Here is a 6,000-nt window from a genome sequence, read left to right on the forward strand (position 1 = left end):
TGTAATAATTCAGGATGGCGCTTGGAGCAAGTGTTTGCCTATAAGTGTGTGTGTGTATGCACGCGCACGTGTCTATGTGTATGAAAGTGAATGTGTGGGGAGCGGTAGTGTAGCGATTAGCCTTCGAAAGCGGCGACCCGAGTTCGATTCCCGTTCATGGCCAACACCAGTGACGATTATGTGAACCGGTCCTGGGCGTCCCCTAGATTGACCCAGCCTCAAATGAGTACCTGGTGCGATGTGTAAACACCACCACTGGAGAGACAAAGGCAGCGAGGCATGGTGCTGGCCAATCACCCCCTTGTGTGCCATGCCGGCCTTCATAGGTGCTGCTCACTAACAGTACTTTCCCCAACAGTCTATTAAGGCTATACGGGGAGTCTTTGTCTGCGACGTGCGAATGCAGTGTACTCACCTCCGCCTCGCTCTGCTGGCGCAGCATGTCCAAATGCTGCAGCTGTGAGCGTCCGATCTGTGCGTTTTCACGGTACTGCTCCAGCTCTGTGTGCAGCTCGGCCAGCATACGCTGATACCAAAGAATCCCCGCATGCAGGGATCCCAGCTCCTGGCTCCTCTCGAACAGCTGCTTGGGCCACAGGCAGAGGGACAGAGAAAAGCATTTTAACGACTGTGTGCGGTTATTGTAGAACATACAGATGCAACAACAGACACATTTAGAACCAGAATCTTTATTCATATTGGAGGAGTCTGATGAGCTGTGAAAATATTTTTCACAGATGTCCATACCCCATGTTTGACCAAATCACCCAGGATGCACCCAATCTTGTCAGACCATCATGCACACAACCCATGATTACGCCTATAAAAGCCCACATATATGGATTAAGTAACCCAAAATCTGCAGTAAAAGGTCAGATTAAAATCGCTTCCCAAACCAGGACAGGGAGGGCATGGACATGCACGTAGCAGAGGGGAGCAGATGGTCAGACCCTACACAGCCTGACGACTCAAGTGCTGTGTCACGGTCAGACCTGGGCCGTTCCGGGGCCAGGAGAGCCTGGGTTCTCAGCGGCCGTGGGAACGAGGCTGGGAGCATTACCTGACGCAGAGTGTCCTCATTCTCAGCTTGGGACGTGGTCAGCTGATCCTGCAGCGCCGACAGTCCCTGTTGGGGGGTGGAGAGCTCCGGCTGGGCACTGGCGCGCTCCGCCTCACTCGCTGCGAGCTCCTCCTTGCTCGCCTTGAGCTCCTCCCTCAGCCGAGTGATTGTGTCCTCGTCCTCCTGAGCCTTAATACAGGCAACGTTCGTTTTACCATCGTAATCATCACCATCATCATCATGAACAGCCATGATCCGTCCACCGCTGAATGTGTTTTTGTGATACTGCTGGATGAAAGTTTCCCTGAGCCATACCGGTCATGGGAATTAATTGATCATACTTCATCACACTGGTCAGCACGAAGTGGTACACCCAAGACTGGGTCAGATTTCACTGCCCACCAATGCTAGCCATGGTTGGTAATCAAACTCGGACAGCTTGGTTCAGAGTGCAGAAGGCTCATCACAGTAAATTAATACGTTGTATATCATCATAAATATTTCGCCGCACAAGGGTCTCCTCCTCTTGTGAACGCTGCCACAAATGTCTTAAAACTCAAACTTTAATTATCTTTATTTTACCAGCTAAGGCCTACTGAACTATATAGCTCTTTTTCAGAAGCGACCTGCCCACAAATGAAAGTTCAACGAAGTGGCTTATCATGTGGAAATGTATTGCAGCTATAGAATCTAAACGCACGTTTCTAAATGTGGAGGAAGAACCGGAGGACCCGGAAAAGATCCACGTGACCACAGGGAGAACATGCAAACTCCAAATATACAGGTGTCGGGGTTGGGATCAAACCCACAACCTCCTGCATACAGGCGAGGTAGTTAACATCTCGCCACCGTGGCGCCCCTCTTCAGTGCCAATCGCGGCTTCACCACGCGTGCCCTTGCGAGCCGATACCTTCTTGGAGTTGCGCTCGAACTGCTTAAAAGCATCGGTAAGGGTGAGCCGGACCTCCTCCAGCCCTGTCGCCAGCTCGCAGGCCTCTTTCCGATGCGCGTCCTGCTGCTGCGCCTTCTCCATCCCAAGTGCCTGGACGTGCCCCTCCGACTCCTTCAGCTACAGGCACGCACACGTTCCACAATGTTGGATTCATGTCTGGGGAAGTATACTGAATATGGTGTGCAGAATGTGGAAATATTTTCTGGGTTGGAAAAGACCCAGCTGTAATTAAGCCCGGCTTGCAAACAGATAAATAATTACCACTTAAGTCATTTAAACTCTGTGGTGTGCATATAGCTGTGTGTCTGCAAGCCTATATTGTTTCTCTAACAAATGCAAGCCAATCACATTTTAGAAAAAGTCCTGTAAACTGCAGCTGACTTCATAATTAAATTGTATTCATTCTAACTGAAAGTATTAAAATGTGAGAAAATACATTCGCAACTCTGAATCATGACAAATTATGAGAGGGAGTGAATTAGTTAAAGGCCTAGTCAGGGATTGCCTTGTCTAGTGTAATTACCTCATCCAACATTCACCTATCTGCAGACAAAATTAAGAGCCATGAGGGGAGGACCGATCCTGTGGTCACAATTATACCTTTTGCCATATAGAAATGCATTATCATACTACATTCGAAAAAAAAAACATTCTGGCTGTCTGCCTTCCTGGCTGCATCCATATTACTTATATAACCACTTCAGGTTTCAGCCACCTGTGATTAAGCCAGGTTCACATGTGCAGTGAGTTAATGATCTCAGCCTGATCATCAATGACTTCACAGAAAAGCCCATGAAAACAATGTCGGCTTTACACTAAATCGAGCTAAGTTCCAGCTCTGAAAACCAAAGATCAGACTGTTTTGTGATGAACATTACTCATTACTCTCCATAGCAGGGCAGATATCAAAGTATTTCCTCCTATTGTGTGGGTACCAGAGGGCACTTAAATATTTCTCAGAAGTAGTTATGTGATTTATGCTTCTGCAAACCATTCTCTAACATGAAACTTGAACCATCTTCTTTGGTTCTTTCGGTAAAGTCACGTAGAATGAGAATAAAATAATAAATTGATAAAATAAAATAACACAATAATATTCTCACGACGTTTCGGCCACAACACAAGCGGCCTTCATCAGGTTGTTGTGGCCGAAACGTCGTGAGAATATTATTGTGTTATTTTATTTTATCAATTTATTATTTTATTCTCATTCTACGTGACTTTACCGAAAGAACCAAAGAAGATGAATCATTGCAGTCACGAAAGCTTTAAATCGAAATGAAACTTGAATTTGGAGCTTTCGTGACTGCAGGAATTATTCTTTGGTGTTTTATTATTAATTTTATTATTTCTTATTTCTACGTGACTTTACCTAAAAAAACATTCTCTAACATGCGATGGTGCACTGCTCAGGCGATGAGGACAGGCCTCATGCACACACATGGAGGTGGGGGGGCTGCCGCATAAGGCTCTGGTTACCTGGTGCTGCAGCCCGGCGATCTGGCCGTGCATGCACTCCATCTCAGCATCCGTGTGCTGAAGTGTGTGCTGCAGCTGCACCACCTCCTGTGCCCTCGCGGCCTCCTCTGCCCTGGAGACTCCCAGCTCGGCCTTGAGAAAGTCCGTCTGTTGCTCCAGAGAATTGCCTGTCGGAAGGGACACAAAACCATGGCGATGAAGACAGTACAGCCACCAGTGGCAGCAGACAGAGAAGGAGCAGCAGCTCAGGAGGAAGAGTACCAGCAGCGGGAGTAGTAGCAGACAGAATAGGTCTGAGGTCCCTCAGACCTATTCACCAGCTTGCATGCAAACACAGGGTCCAGAATAATAATATATGCACAGGAAGGGCCTAGTGAGAGAGCAGTTAGTAAACCCAGTGCAGTCCTATGTTAGACAGCGGAAGTGGTCCACGTGGGAAATGAAGTAAAAACGAGGAATTACTCGTTTTAACTCGTAAAAAGAAGTTATTGGTGCACAGTGCTCGACAAAAATTAGTGTTCAATGGGTCCGTGGATTCAGAAAGATTTTGGAGCACAGGCCCCTACCCACCGGTCTCCTCGCAGCAAGCGTTAGCCTCCTGCAGTCGTTGCTGCAGCTCCAGTACTTCATGCCGCAGGTTGTCCACCTCGGACTGCTGCACCTCTTGGTTGGTAAAGAGGTCGCGCATGTTCGCTCTCAGCTCCGCGGCCTCGGTGCCCAGCCGCTCGGTTTCAGTCCCGCGCTCTCGCGCCTCTTCCCGCGCCGCCACCAGGTCTGCCTCTGAGCGCCGCAGCAGCTCGTCACGCTCCTTCAGCGCCTGCGGGCGGAGACGGGCAGCATCTAAATTACACGTAATTACAACATGTAATTTGAATATATTAATAAATTGTTTAGCATTCATCCAAAATATTGAGAAAATAAGTGGGCTTGGGCAGGACACATTGCTGTTGCAAGAAGGGGGGTGGCTGTTGCGAGAGTGGAGGCCTCACCTTCTGGAGGACCGTGATGTGCACAACGTGAGCGTCGTACTCTGAATCGTCGTGCATATGTGATGCACGATATTCGGCCAGCTCTATGTATGCCAGATGCAGAGTCGCATCGTGCTCACGCCTCAGCTGCTCCTCGCGCTCGCCCCACCGCACTGCCTCCAACTCCACCTGCAGGCTGTTGATGGCCTGCGAGTGTGCCATTAGCTGCTCACGGGCAGAAGGGCACAGTGTCACAGGCACGTGCATGCATAGGTGGGCAGCCCTTCATCACAGACACATGCAGCGTGCAGATGAGGACAGGTACAGACATACAGACACACGGAGCATGTAGTTGTACAGAGAGATAAGAGACTATAGACATGGGCAGGAGGCACAAGAAAATAAATTACAGATGCAGAGACATACACACAAAGACACAAGCAAGTCATACAAATTTGGACACATTATGGAAAGACAGTGCATGTGGAGAGAGATGTACATAGCCAAAGGCAGAACATGCAGAGGGAGACAAGATAAGAATGCGGAGACACGGGCATTGAGTACAGAGACGCACATACAGGCGCCTCGCATGCAGACGGACGCACACGTGCAGTGAATGCTTTTCAAGATGAAAATAAGAAATTGAGATTCTATTGTAAACAAATCAAGAACTACAAAAATATGCAAGGTAACACCTGTCGTCTTATTGAACATACCACAATCACGTTTAAAATATTTAGAATGATAATAGAAAGTCAAAAAATAGAACCATGATACATTGTATACATCAATCAACGATTGGTAAGCGTGCATACAACATGGCAACGTTCTTCATCATAAGATAATGAAGAAACTCGTTGCACCCAAATGTTCATCTTCAAATTGAGTCAATATTCAAAACAAATAACTCACAACGCCTCCTCACACCATGTCGGTCATGGGAATGTGTTTGACTATACTTCCCCATGCTGGTCAGCACCGTACAGATGTATTAATCAATAAAACATAATACATGCACATTATGTGGGGAGATGCTATGATACAAAAATTTAGTTTGATCTGCTTTTATCTTTCGTTTTCAACATTATTGGGAATAAAACCATGGACCACTCGCTACAGTGAATTTAGCAAAATTTATTACGGAACCAAAATATAATTCGATGGGTTTTTTGTGCACTCATTTGCAACTAGGCTGAGACCACTATGCTTGAGAATCCGGTTTAATCACTGTGGTTGGGCAGCTGTAATCCACATTCAATCCTGGCATCTCAGCCATGCTGGCACAGCATGTCTGACCCCTGGTGCACCTAGCTACCTCCCAGAATGCACTCATTTAATGTGCCATTTCCTTGACGTTCAGATCGTAACTCTGAATAAAAACTCAACGCATGAATGAATAATGATGCACTTAATAGGGCAGAGCTTCTAAAAGGTGATGTTTCAGGCAATGGGCCTTCATCACATCAGAGAAGTCAAAGCAATATCCATTGCAGCGTTATTGACGAATATGTTGAGGTTTTGTTATCTCTGCTTGTGTGCCA

Source organism: Petromyzon marinus, unplaced genomic scaffold (genome assembly GCF_048934315.1).
Source record: "Petromyzon marinus isolate PM22_M1 ecotype Great Lakes invasive population unplaced genomic scaffold, UKy_Petmar_22M1.pri1.0 PM_Scaffold_14, whole genome shotgun sequence".
NCBI classification, from domain to species: Eukaryota; Metazoa; Chordata; class Hyperoartia; order Petromyzontiformes; family Petromyzontidae; genus Petromyzon; species Petromyzon marinus.